At 44.1% G+C, this 13,391-nt stretch overlaps 1 long non-coding RNA gene across 1 annotated transcript; it reads left to right on the top strand.

Moving 5' to 3' along the window:
- Positions 1-1,886: 1,886 nt before the first annotated feature.
- On the top strand, positions 1,887-9,025 carry LOC140612874 (uncharacterized). The gene is made up of 3 exons (XR_012013981.1): positions 1,887-2,342; positions 4,311-4,461; positions 5,415-9,025. It is a non-coding gene; the product is annotated as an uncharacterized lncRNA (long non-coding RNA).
- The last annotated feature ends 4,366 nt before the right edge of the window (positions 9,026-13,391 follow it).

Below are 13,391 nucleotides of genomic sequence, written 5' to 3'. Positions count from 1 at the left end.
GAAGCTCACCAGGTGAACAGATGGGGCAGGGGGCAGGGGGCCATAGCCTTAAAGGACATGCTAATGTCTTGGGGTATGGAAAAAAGCCCCTCTGGCCTTCAGATCTCTCCATGAGGCCTGTGAAAGCTCCTGGCACTGGACACCTACATGTTTAGTAGGTGATAACTAGTATTATTATTACCTGAATTATTACTTTCTAGCATCATTTTAAACACTAGGCAATGCTAGAAGCATGACCTAATTATTATATTGAAGTACATGAAGAATCCTGCTAAGTGATGTGGCTGCCTCTTTTTAAAGGATTGTTACTAAGTTTAATAGGTAATGGAAAAACCAGAGAGTTTTTAAGACTTGGGTGTACCGCAAAGGAACTACAGCCTCTGGAAAGGTCGACAGAACAGTTTTGTGGTTCTCAACAGATATTGTTAAACAGAACAGAATTTCATCCATAGGGGAAATATTAAACCTCTCCCATCGGACAGACTGTGTCCTGTCACTGCTTGTTCACTTGCCTGGATCACCTTCTAGATAGCCAGCTCCTTGAAGAAGGAGCCAGCGCCTGGGATCTGTTTGTTGCTGTGTCCTTGAGGCCCAGCACAGGGCATGGAAAATATTGATTGAATGAATGAATGTAGTGACAAGGGGCTGATGACCTTTTGAGGTCACTGGTTGGCTAACTGCAAAGAGTTACAGCCACTGTACCACATGTACTTGTAGAACCAGAAGAAGGTCTCCAGGAGCTGATCTCATCAACTGTTCTTATCTGAAGCCTTGCAATGGGTATTGAATGGAGGGGAGAAAGAGAATGGAAGAGCTAGCAGGGAAAGTCATGATTCAGAGGTGAGGCCTGGAGGAGAGGAAATGGAAGGCAGGGGGTGGGGGTGTCAACAGGAAATTCCTGTGGGGACCCAGGGGGCAGGTCTTCATTTAGTTCTGACCCGGAAACTGCTGACCAGAGGTCCCCTCCTGACTCCAGTGCTCATAGGCTGGAGGGAGGGAGGCCAACACTATGCTCTACTTTCTATCCAAAGAGAAAGTGTTCAAGAGAATGCAGGGCACATCAAAGGCAGTTTTTGACCAAAGGCCATGTGTAGGCTGAGAGAAGAAATGCTACGGGAGTTCAGACATGTAGTAGACCATTGTAGCCAGAAGTGGTCAGAGAGGGCTTTGTGGGCAAGAAGGGGGGAGGGTCCAAGTTAGCCTCACATGACGGGACAGATTCAGATACATGGAGAGAAAGGAGCAAAGGCAGGGAACAGGGTCTGAACAAAGCATAGAAGTAGAAGAGTACAGCGTGTGCTTCAGAAGAAAGACATTCCTGGCAAACTCAAGAGGGTGACTAGTCTGAGGAAGGGTGAGACGGGGAAGCTGGGATCAAGCCAAGGAGAGCTCTTACTAGTAAGCTGAATTATTATTTTGGATCCATATAGAAACTTATTTTATAAATACTATGTATGAATGAAGGAACATGAAATGAACCGGACGTGAGCAGAAAGACAAGAGATGGCTCTTCTGCTGTTGGAGTCCTCCTGTCCGACCTAGGGACGGCAAAAGACTTTCCACAGTCAGTCTCCCAGATGGGTGGTGCTCACCTCGATGCCTCAGGGCTGGGGAGATGGAGAACTCTGGCTGGGGGTGCGCAGGGGTGGCCAGGCTAAGACTATGCGTGTGGTGTCTGAGACAATGTCTACAGCCAGGTGAAGGTCTCCAAAGATCTCTCTTCTGTCAGCCAAAGGAGGCATTCAGCCAAGGGGGGGGGGGGGGTAACCTGGTGAGATAAGTCAAATAGCCTATTTCCCTTGGGTGAAACTTTAGGGATGTTGAGAAGGCCCTTGCCTCCCAAGTGCTCACCCCATCCCCTAACTCAGTGCCTGCAATTCCATAACCAAAGTGCATCTCTCAGCTAGGAGTCCTGATGGCTTCCAGAGCTGTGATCAGTCCATTACACCTGAGTGTAAATGAAGGATCTCAAAGTGGGTGTTGACCCGGAGGCTGGAGAGGGAAAGGGAGATGGAACCTGCCTACTCGGGGTGGAAGATCACTGGAGACATGGAAAGTGCTGGAGACAGAGCGCAGAGAGGAGGAACTGGCGTCGTGACAAACTGTGCCAAGGGCAAGCTCCCCGAGTTCCAGCAACTACTCCTGACACCAGCCAGGCTGTCCGGGCATTAACAACAATGTTTCATCCGCTCAGTGTGACCACGGCATCAGCCAGATGATTTACATGACTGCGCCAGGCGGCCCAGTCGGTAGTGGCTGGCGTCTCTAACACATGGGGGAGCTTGGCTAATCTTAACATTAGCCGGTTGCAGAACCTCATCAACAGCTGCCTGCTACAGAGGGTGAGTGATGCCGGTCTCAGGATCGCGAGGAGGCCCAGGGAGTTCAGGAGGATGGAAGTGTTCATTCTTATTATAAAATCCCCTGAGAACAGCAGGCTGTTTAAAGGATCAGTGTGTGGGCCATTTTTCTTCCGAGGAGCTTGCCTTCCAGTCTCATGCTGCATATTTCCCGGTCATAATAGTTTGGAGAAAAATATTGCTAAATGGCTGCATAAACAATTTTAATTGGCCCGGGCTCCCAAAATGTGCTATTTTTGTTCTGCGGCCAAGCTTGCTTTTTTACTAGCTAATTATGCCCAGCATTTAACTTTCGGCAAAAAAACAGGAAATAGGGCATTCATTACTCGAGTGACAACTTTTCAACAAGCCTACATTTCAACATCCATTGTGTAACTTCCTCCCCCTGGCTTACAGTTAGCTGTTCCACCAGGCCTCTGGAAACAACAGCTCCTTGGTGGGGATGGGAAGGGCTTTGTTCAGCCTAAAGGCTACACAGGCCTCGGGAGGGGCTCCCGGGAGCCACCCGGGCCTGTGCTTTGGGGTGGGTCTCCCACCTTCTCCGAGCTCCTCAAAGAAATTCCCTGACTGGGGTTTCCGTTAGGCTGAATTTGCTTCCAGATTCAAGAGCCGGACTGTGCCTGTTGTTTATGCATCACTCCCAATTCCCCTGGGGACTCAGGCCACTCTCAGAGGGACTCTCTCTTGTCCCCCTGAGGAATCACAAAGACAGACAATCTCAGTTTGTTAGACAGTAACTCCTAGAAAGTGCTCTAATGCCATGTCTTATTGCACGAGCCATGTTGTTTATTTTATTTTTTAAAAAATTTATTTATTTATTTATTTTAGAGAGAAAGAGAGAGCAAGCTGCACCCAGAGGGAGAGGGAGAGAGAGAATCCACAAGCAGACTCCCTGCTGAGTGCGGAGGCCAATGGGGACTCCATCCCAGGACCCTGAGATCATGACTTGAGCCAAAACCAAGTCAACTGAGCTGCCCAGATGCCCCTAAATTTGTTTTATTTAAAAAGGTTCATTAGAAAGTAGGTCACATGCACAGAAAGTACGCAGAAATTATTAGTATACTGCCCAACGAGTTATCATAAAGTATATAACATGTGACTAGCACCCAGGTCAAGAATATATTATTACCCCATTCATGCTCTTCCCCAACCACGGCTTGTCCAACCTTCCCAAAGTTAGCCACTATGCTGGCTTCCAAGACTATAGTCCTAAATGTTTAATCTTTACATAAACAGAACTACTTATGTGTGTGTGTGCATGAATAAGGCCATGTGCATATATTTTTATGTCTGGCTTCTTTTGTTCTACTTCGCTTTGTTGCTTGTACCTTATTCATTTCCATTACTCTATAGTAATGACTATATCACAAGTTGTCAGTTTTACTATAAATGGACATTTGGGTTGTTTCCAGTCTCGCTACTATGAAAAATGCTGCCATGAACATTCCCATGTGTGTCTTTCAGTGCATATGCACACACATTTCTTTTTTTTTTTTTTTAGATTTTTTAAATTTATGATAGACATAGAGAGAGAGAGAGAGAGAGGCAGAGACACAGGCAGAGGGAGAAGCAGGCTCCATGCAGGGAGCCCAACGTGGGACTGGATCCCGGGTCTCCAGAACCACGCCCCGGGCCAAGGGCGGCGCTAAACTGCTGAGCCACCCGGGCTGCCCTGCACACACATTTCTGTTGAGAGTCAACTAGGAGTGAACTGCCAGGTCATGCACAGAGCTGGCATGCATATTTGAATTTTATAGCGCCAGCCAAACCGATTTCAAAGGGGTGTGTGTAAGTTGCCACCAAACCCCTTCTTCGGTAACACTTGGAATTATCAGTATTTTTTTATTTTAGCCATAGCTAACTGTGTGGTGGTATCTTAGTATAGTTTTGATATTCCTGTGCTTGACTATTGGGGAAGCTGAGCACTTTTTTGTGTTTATTCATGATTAGATTTAGAATAAGGCGGAGATTGAAGCACGAAATGATTGAAATCTGGAAAACCATATTTTCATGGGAGAAGAGGCTGCCAAAATGTCCACCTCCTGAATCAGCAAGGATCAAGAAGGAATGATGGAATCCCTGCAGCCGACAATTGCACTAGGTAATGCGAGAGAACCCAAACAGCAGATCACCCTATATGCACTGTTAGTGTCTTGCTTTTTGCTCTCAGCAATACCTCTCCACCTCATCTTCCTACATCATTAGATATCTTACATGGCAATTTTTGATGGCCACATTGTATTTCGCTATAAAAAGGTATAATTCATTTGGTCAGTCTCCTGTGATTTCTGGTTTTTACTATTATCAGCAATAATGCACTGAAATTCCTTGGGACTAACTCTCTGGGCACATCTGAAATTATTTGCTAATGCCAGCACCCTTCAAAACTATTGTTTTTTGGAGGCAAATTGGAAAGCACATAGGGACATATAATGAATGAATGAATGAATGAATACGAGCACTGATCCTTCATATATTTTTTTTCTCCTTCCATGAATCTGCCTACCACCTTTCACAGAACTCAGTGGCTTTCCTGAGGGTGAGCTGAAAGGAGTGATAGAAGCAATGGTGTCAGGGTAGATCTAGGCAGTACACCTCCTGCTTTGACTCCTTATGATGAAATTAGTAATTATCATTTATTATTTACTGAACACTTATTTCATGGTGAGCACTGTGCTAAGCATTTCATAGTAGATGTTACCACTTAATCTTTATAACCTTATGACCTGGATGGCTGTTATTGTGCCCATTTTTTAGGTGAGGATACTGAGACGTGGAAAGGCTAAGAGTGTTGCCCGAGCTCATTTAGTAAGTGGTAGAGTAGGAATTGGAATCCAGCTGTCCCGACTCCATACTCCCAGTTCTCAACTATTATACCCCTAATTCTCTGTGCACCTTGGCATTCCAGTGTACTGCAAACCTGTCTTAGGCATGTTGCTAAACTTTACATATAAAATTATTTTGCTGCCAAGTGGCAAATATTATATGGGAAACTGATTTCAGAGATGGCTCTAATTCTTCCTAATACATGCCTTTTGCAATTTGCCTTTGCAGGTTCCTACCCCACACTCAAGAGTGAAGATATCTCTCCAACCCTTGAGCATGAGCTTATCTTGTGATTTGCCTTGGCTCATAGAATGTGGTGGAAGTGATGGTGTGCTTGTCTCAAGTCTAGGCCTCAAGAGACATTGCTGACTTTTGCTCTACCTCTTGGTCCTCGATCATGATGGGAATAAGCCTGTGCTAGCCTGATGGTGAATAAGACATGGAAAGCAAAGCCAGGTCAAAGCCTCAGATATGTGAGAGAGCCCGGCCCAGCCAAGATCAGCCGAGCCTCCTAAGCCAACTTACTATTGAGTGTAGATGTGTGAATGATCCCTCTAAGCCCAGTGAAACCACCCAACTGACCCAGAGACTCGTGAGCAGAATGTCAATTGCTATATGGCACTGAAGTTCTGTGGTTATTTGTTTTATAGCATGGTTGTGATAACAGATAATACCTACTATGGTAGTTATATCTAATGGACAGAGTATTAGCTAGTAGGCTATGACGGTGGAGAGACTCTGGTATAACTTGGCCTCAGCACAGCAAAATGTCAAGCTGTCACCTAAGAAAGATGTCCATTTACTGAAGCGCATGAGAACTATGCTCCAAGAGGATGGACAAGACAATACCCAACTTCATTCCAACAGCAGCCTTTCACTGCTGGACCACTCAGGGATAGTGTGTTGCCATCACTCTCCACTGAGTAAAATTGAAAGTTGCATTTTGATCACAAGCTACATGTCATAGTGTTCATATATTGGTTGTGCTAGTTAACTTGGATTTCTGTCCCTTGCAACCGAAAGAGTTCGGGTTCCAGGCATGGGAGCATTTGAAAAACTACAATGCCTCCCCTCCCATCTGATGCTCATGGTCTTGAGGAGTGTGGCTGAGGAAGCAAGCTGGAACCTCTAAAGCACATCAAAGAGCAGGCTGCTTGTTCCCTGTGTCAGCTTTCTTACAGAGAGGTCTCCTCCCAGAGCTGGCCCAGGTGTAGACCAAAGAAGACAATATTTCTCCATAACAAATCACCTATGCCAACTCCTATCCCTGCCCCAAGGCTACCAGCCTCCTGTGTCTTCAGACTGATAACTGGAATTCCGTGGTGCCTCCTTTCTATACGCCGGCTGAACAATGTTCATACTCTTGGCCTTTTTCTTATTCCTTTATACACTTCTGTTTCAGTTATTCATTGTTGCATACCAAACTGTCCCAAACGGAATGACATAAAACAATCAGCATTTTTTTCTTCTATTTGTATGTTCCACAGGTCAGGAATTTAGAGATGGCGTGGTGGGATGGATTGTCACCGCTCCTGGAGAGCTGGACCTTCAGCTGGGAGGACTTGAATGGCAAGTGCTAGAGCCACCTAAAAGCTTCTTCCTTCACATAAGCCTAGTGCTTGGGCTGGGGACTATTGACACCAACACGTAGCCTGTCCAGAGTATGATAGCTTCATGGCAGTCGGGCTTTTTATGGGGTAGCTCAGTGCTCCAAGAATGAGTTGAAAGCTGCATGGCCTTTTATGGCTTATCCTCAAGACTCATATATGCCTTCACATCTCTCATACTCTATTGGTTGAGACCATCACGAGTCTGCTTAGATCCAAGGGGAAAGTAGGTAGATTTCAATTCTTGATGGGACAGTTGTCAAAAAATTTGTAGCCATGTGTTAAAACTGCCATACCTTAGATTTATCTATCCACTGCGTCAATTACTGAGAGCCTTTATTTTGTGTAAGAATCTTTTCGTTACAAGGAAGAAAAAGAATTCCAGCTAGCTTAGGAAAAAAATAGATATGGGTAATTTATTTTAAGAATGTGATGGTATCTCACAGAACACCCCAAGGATGTCACTATAGTACGACTGCATGCTCAGGGCCAGTAGGTGCTAAGGCGTTAATGAGGCAAAGTCATCCCCACTGACGTATCCCCATTCCTGGGCAGTGATGCCCTAGTCCTAAAGGAAGGAACTAGAGGCCTCAGGGGGAGTCACTAAAGGGAGGGATGGAGCATTGTGGCAGGCCTGTCACACACAACAGAGAGGAGGCCAGAGTAGGGGGCTGGTTGTGTCTTCCCAGGTGGGAGTTGGAACACTGAGCATCTAAGGGGGAGCCCTTCCATCCCTAAACACTCGGGTGTTTATTCTAGAGGGTCATCTTTCATCTTTCCTCCCCCCTTCTAACCCTCAGGCTGACTCACTACCCCCAGCCTAGCAGATTCAGTCATTCGTTAATTCAACGAATGTCTATCGGGTCTCTTCGGTGTGCCTGGCCCTATGGCAGTGAACAACACACTCAGGAGCCTGACGAAATGAAGAAATGCTCCGACCTGTGACCCGGGAGCCCTGATTCTGTCAATCACTCTTTAAGTAACTTTGGACATGTACTCCATCTTCCATGGTCCTCAGTTACCCTATCAGTCAAATCACGGCCTTGACCTTGAAGACCACCGAGGTCCCTTCAGAATCCCCCAGAAGAAAGATGATGCTGGCAGGGCAGGCACTCCAAAAATTTCAGTCCTCAACCTCAAGTTTATTTTCTGTCTTTTGCCTTTACTGCTGGCTGGCTTACTCCTGCTGTAATTTATTTAACTGAGCCGTGCTGAGCAGTTTGGAGCTGAGTTTGCATGAATCACTGTCCATAAAATCAAGTTAAGTGGATTTCATTCCACACAGCGCACCTGTGTATATACTCGGGGAGAAGAAGCTGGATTTTCTTGGCTCTTCCAGACCACTGTTGGAATTGCTTCCTTACAGATACACCATTCACCCTGTATTTATAGTCCATTGTTATAACAGCCTCCTTCAGAGACCTGGAAGTAAAGTGTTGGATGCAATTTTCCCTTCAGATCATTTTATATAGCTGTCCGGTTTCTCTGTCTAGTAGGGAGGCTGGCATCGATTCCCTCTATTTTATCAGAGTTGGCAAATACCAGATTCAACTTCATTCAGTCATTCAACAAATATTTATTGAGTGTTACATGAAGTTATACGGAGCTATGAACGGGGATGAGGGTTCAGGGGGAGTGTCATGCCGCTCAAAGACCCTAAGAACTACGTGATGTGTTAGGTAACGTCAATGTGAGAGCATGACAAGAGGCAGAAAACAGGAAATTCCACGTGTCGGTTGGAAGAAGAAATGAACAGAGGTGAGTGACCTGGGAAGGATCATGGAGAGTTTGGGGAGGATATTGAGCTTGCGTGAGCGATTCCTTTTTGGACCACTCCCTATATTTCCCCACCTCCCATCCCCACTTGACAGAACCAGTGCTAGATCCTTTCAGTTCACTGTATTGTAAAAGGATGCAATCGGGGGTGGGGTGTGGGGTGGGGAAGAGGTTTGAGCAGAGATGAGCATTTGCGGGAAGAAATGCCCAAAGGGTCTGCTCTGGTGCTTGTGAAAATACTTTTTTTTTTTTTTTGGAGCCACTGTGAGGGATTATAAAGGGATTTATTTCATATTGTAACACAGCCAAAAGCACAGGCGGACTGTGACTAAAATGGTGGTGTGAGGGACTGGCTATTTGGATCTTTGTTCTTATTTTCTACCTTACCAGAAAATGTACAATTTTTACCCTGCCATCAAATAAACATTTCACAATTTTCCTGGCCGATTTCAAAAACGCTATTCCATCTACCCTCTGGGATTCTGAGAGACATATTGAGATGTTGGGGAAGGGCATACGGGACCTCCCTCCTGCCCTGACACTATGCTGTGGACATACCATCCTTCTGAGAAAATGGAATTGCTTGAAAAGGCTTGAAGCTCTCGCTGCACCTGTGTTTGTATCCAGGCCACAAGCAAAATTTGCTTTGCTTAATGGGTTCTGTTTGTTGTGCTGTCTTGGGATAAGATGTGCTCACATTTCCCCAGCAGTTATTTGGGGAGCTTGAGTGCCCAGATGGTGCTTTAGGCTGGGTGGTCTTTGCCAAGAGACCCTGGACAGCGCCACTTCTGCCCTGGAGGAGTAGTACAATGGTCCACTGAGCAGTGCTGTCCAAGCCAAATATAATGCCATATACATACTTTTTAAATTTCTAGTAGTCACTTAAAAAAGTTAAAAAAAAAAGCAGGTGAGATTAACTTTAATAATATATTTATTTTATCCAATATATCTAAAATATGATCATTTTGTCATACATTAATCTGAAAACGATTAATGAGATATTTACACTCTTTAAAAAAAAAAAGTCTGTATCTTATACTAAAGCACATATTGATTCAGACTACCCATGTTTCAAGTGGTCAATAGCTACATATGGCTAGTGACTACCATATCGGACAGCATAGGTCTAGACTTCTCTTCTGATCTTTCTGCAGACCCCTTGAAGTCCTAGAGGGTCTTTTCTTTCAATCTTTATAAGCAATGAAGAGCCCAACCCTTTGGCTTTGGGTAGGAATGGCTCCCTATTTAACTCTCCAACTGTATAATTGTCTCCATTACTCTAGGAGATAGTCTGGTGAATTCAGGGACCTTCCATTACGGTACCTATCACTCCCCAGCCCTGTTTTATGTTTTATTCATACTTTGTGTTTCATGCTCTGGCCCTTTCTGTACTTTATCCTTTTAAAAATTACCTTTCCTGGGTGGCTTTTTTCCCTTCAGAGACTTCGTCAGGGCTCAGTGAATAATGGTGATAAGGGCTATTGGGACTCTTCTTGGGTACTTGCATGTGCCAACCCGCTTCAGAATTACAGATGATACATGGCCATGGCACAGGACAGCAAGAGCATTGGAGCTAGAAAGAATGTAGAGAGCTCCTAGTCTGTTGTTTTAAACTGAAATACAGTTTGCAGAAAATAAAATTAACTGTGTTCAGTGTATAATTCTGAGATATTTGGAACATTTGCAACCATCACCTCCATCTAGTACTAAGACATTTTCACCACTCCAGAGGAAGCCCCATCCCCATTGAGCCTTCACTCCCCAGTCCCCCCTTCTTCTAGCTCCTGGTAACCACTGCTTTCTGCTTTCTGTTTTATGGATTTGCCTGTTCTGGATATTCCATGTAAATAGATCATGGAATACATGACCTTTTTCATCAGGCTTCTTTCACTTAGCATCATGCTTTTGAGATTTGTCCATGCTGTTGCATGTATCACTACTTCATTTCTTTTTATTGATGAATAATATTCCACTGCATGTATATACCACGTTTAGCACATCCTTGCTAACCCTTATTTTCCACCATTTGTTTTGTCTTTTTTTTTAAAATTATAGCTACCTAGTGGGTATGAAGTGGTATCTCATTGTGCTTTTTAAAAGGGGGTTTTAAATTAATAAGCTTACATTTTTAAATTAAATTTTTAATTTTTTAAAGCCGGTCCAGGTTCACAGCAAAATTGAGCAGAGATTCCAGAGTGTTGCCATCTACCTCCTGTCCCTATACATGCACAACCTTCCTTGCTATGATGTCCTCCACCACAGTGGCACATGCTAACAATTGATAGTCCTACACTGACACACCATAATCACTTAGAGTCCATAGTTTCCATTAGAGCTCACCCTTCAAGTTGTAGATCTTCTGGGTTTTGATGACTATACAATGACACACATCCCACCATTGTAGTATCATATAGAGTAGTTTCACTGCCCTAAAAATCCTCTGTGATCTGTTTCATTGTGGTTTTTATCTGTGTCTCCCTAGTGACACATGATGTTCAGCATTGGTCTAGTGGTTTTTCTGTAGCGCCTTGAGAAGCCCCCTGAGGGATCACCGTGGTAAGGAAGAGGAGACCCATCAGTGCCTCCACGCCCACCTCTACCACAATCACTCGAGTTGTGTCTAATGGGCATGTTTGACTTATTCAATACTCCATTTGAGCAGGGGGTTTTGAGGCTAACATAAATTTGGCAGTCATTTACCTTATCTTACATTTTCCCATCTCCATTTTACATATGACACAACTGAAATCGCAAGAAGCAAAGCTACTTGGCTAGTGCCTTGAGATTGGCAACCTCCAAAACAGTAACAGAGCCCTACTTTTCTGATTCCTGGTCCTCTTCTCTCTCAGCGCTATCGCCCTGTCATCAATAACAACAATCACAGTGACTACCACATGGTAAATGCTTACCATGTGGTAGGCACTGTGGTGACACTGTCACGTAACCCTCTCAGAATAACTCTAGAAGTTTCATGCCATCATGAGGCACATAGGACACTTAGGATGGATGTCTTCACCAAGGCCTGCCAGACTCCTCTCCAGCCTCATATCTGCCCCCTTTCCACTCCAGAATTCTGCTCCAGCCACACCATGTTCTTGTTATTCTGTGCGAAGACCACCATATCGCAGCCTCAAGGCTTCTCATCACTCTGATCTCCTGTCCCACTAACTGATAAACTCTTATAGTGGCTTAAATAAAAGAGTTATTACTCTGTCACCCAAGGGAGGTCTGGAAGTAAACAGACCTCTGACTTGGGAGGTCATCAGAGATCCAGGCTACTTTTTTCCTGCTCTATCACCTTAGAGCATAGCATTTATTTCAATGGTTCAAGATAGTGTGGACCACTAGCAACTCTACCTGTGTTCCAGGCAGTAGGAAGGAGGAAGGGGGGGAGGGCCAAAATGGAGCACTTCCCAGCCCAGTTAATTTCTTCTCAGCAGCCTTCCCAGAGGCCCCACCAATTGCCTACTTACATCTCACTTGGCCTCAGTTAATCACAAGAGAAGCTGGGAAAAGAAATATTTTTAGTTTATCTTTCATCATACCTAATAAAATTTGGGTTCTATCCTCAAGAATAAGAGGAGTACGGATACTTGGAGATACCTAGAGTCTACCACAGATGTGTATTGGAAGTACTTTTTTAAAAAAGATTTTATTTATTTATTCATGAGAGACACAGAGAGAGAGAGAGGCAGAGACACAGGCAGAGGGAGAAGCAGTCTCCATGCAGGGAGCCCGACATGGGACTTGATTCCAGGTCTCCTGGATCATGCCCTGGGCTGAAGGCAGCATCAAATCGCTGAGCCACCCAAGCTGCCCGGAAGTATTTTTAATAGTAAAAATTTGGAAATAATATAAATAATCTGAAAAACATGATTGCTCAATAAATGAACTGATTCATTAATATCATGCATGCTTAAGTAGTACATGTTAGAAGAATATTTAATGACATGGTAAAATGTTTATGATACTATATTGAGTAAAAAAGAAATGATTGCTTTTCTAAGAAAATAATTAACAGAGTGTATAAAAACCATGAAAGAGGAGGGTATCTGGGTGGCTCAGTCAGTTGTGTCCAACTCTTGATTTTGATTCAGGTCATGATCTCAGGGTCATGAGATGGAGCACTACATCGGGCTCCACGTTGGTTGTGGAGCTTGCTTAAAATTCTCTCTCCTTTTTCCTCTCCCCCCACCTCACACTCTCTCTCTTAAAAAAACCCAAAAACCAAAAACATAAAAGAGGAACAGCTACTTGATATTATAAAAGAATTATGGTGCTCCAGTTATCTTTTGAAAAGAGTCCTTATCATTTGGTGATGTATTTACGAGTGAAATGCTATGATGTCTGAAATTTGCTTTACAGTGGAGGAGGAACAATGCTGGGGTGGGGGTACATAGATAAAACAAGAATGGTCATATGTGGATAATTGTTAGCGCTGTGACTAGAAAATGGAGGTATGTGACCCTATTTTCATCTTTTTAATGCACATTTGAAACTTTCCATAATACATTTTTCTTAAAAAGGATTAAGTACAGGTCATTTAACCTCTGTCTCATTTTTTAAATGGACTAATAATAATAATTAGTTCACAGGGTGGGGTGGAGATTAAATGATATGATAGGATATGTAAAAATACTTTGAGATGAATAAAGGCAGTCAGATGCCAGTTACTCCCAGCAGGATGGAGCTAGCATACAGCCAAGTTTGAAAAAAGCCAGAATCTCTGACTCTGCTTCTCTGGAGTCTTTCACTCCCTACTTTACCTTCCTTGCTAACCCCCACCTTCACTCTCACCAGGGGCGGCAAGGAGGATGTGGGA

This window comes from Canis lupus, chromosome 21 (genome assembly GCF_048164855.1).
Source record: "Canis lupus baileyi chromosome 21, mCanLup2.hap1, whole genome shotgun sequence".
In the NCBI taxonomy this organism is placed as follows: domain Eukaryota; kingdom Metazoa; phylum Chordata; class Mammalia; order Carnivora; family Canidae; genus Canis; species Canis lupus.
The sequence above is the reverse complement of the archived record's forward strand: the minus strand, read 5'-3'. Positions and strand labels throughout refer to the sequence as shown.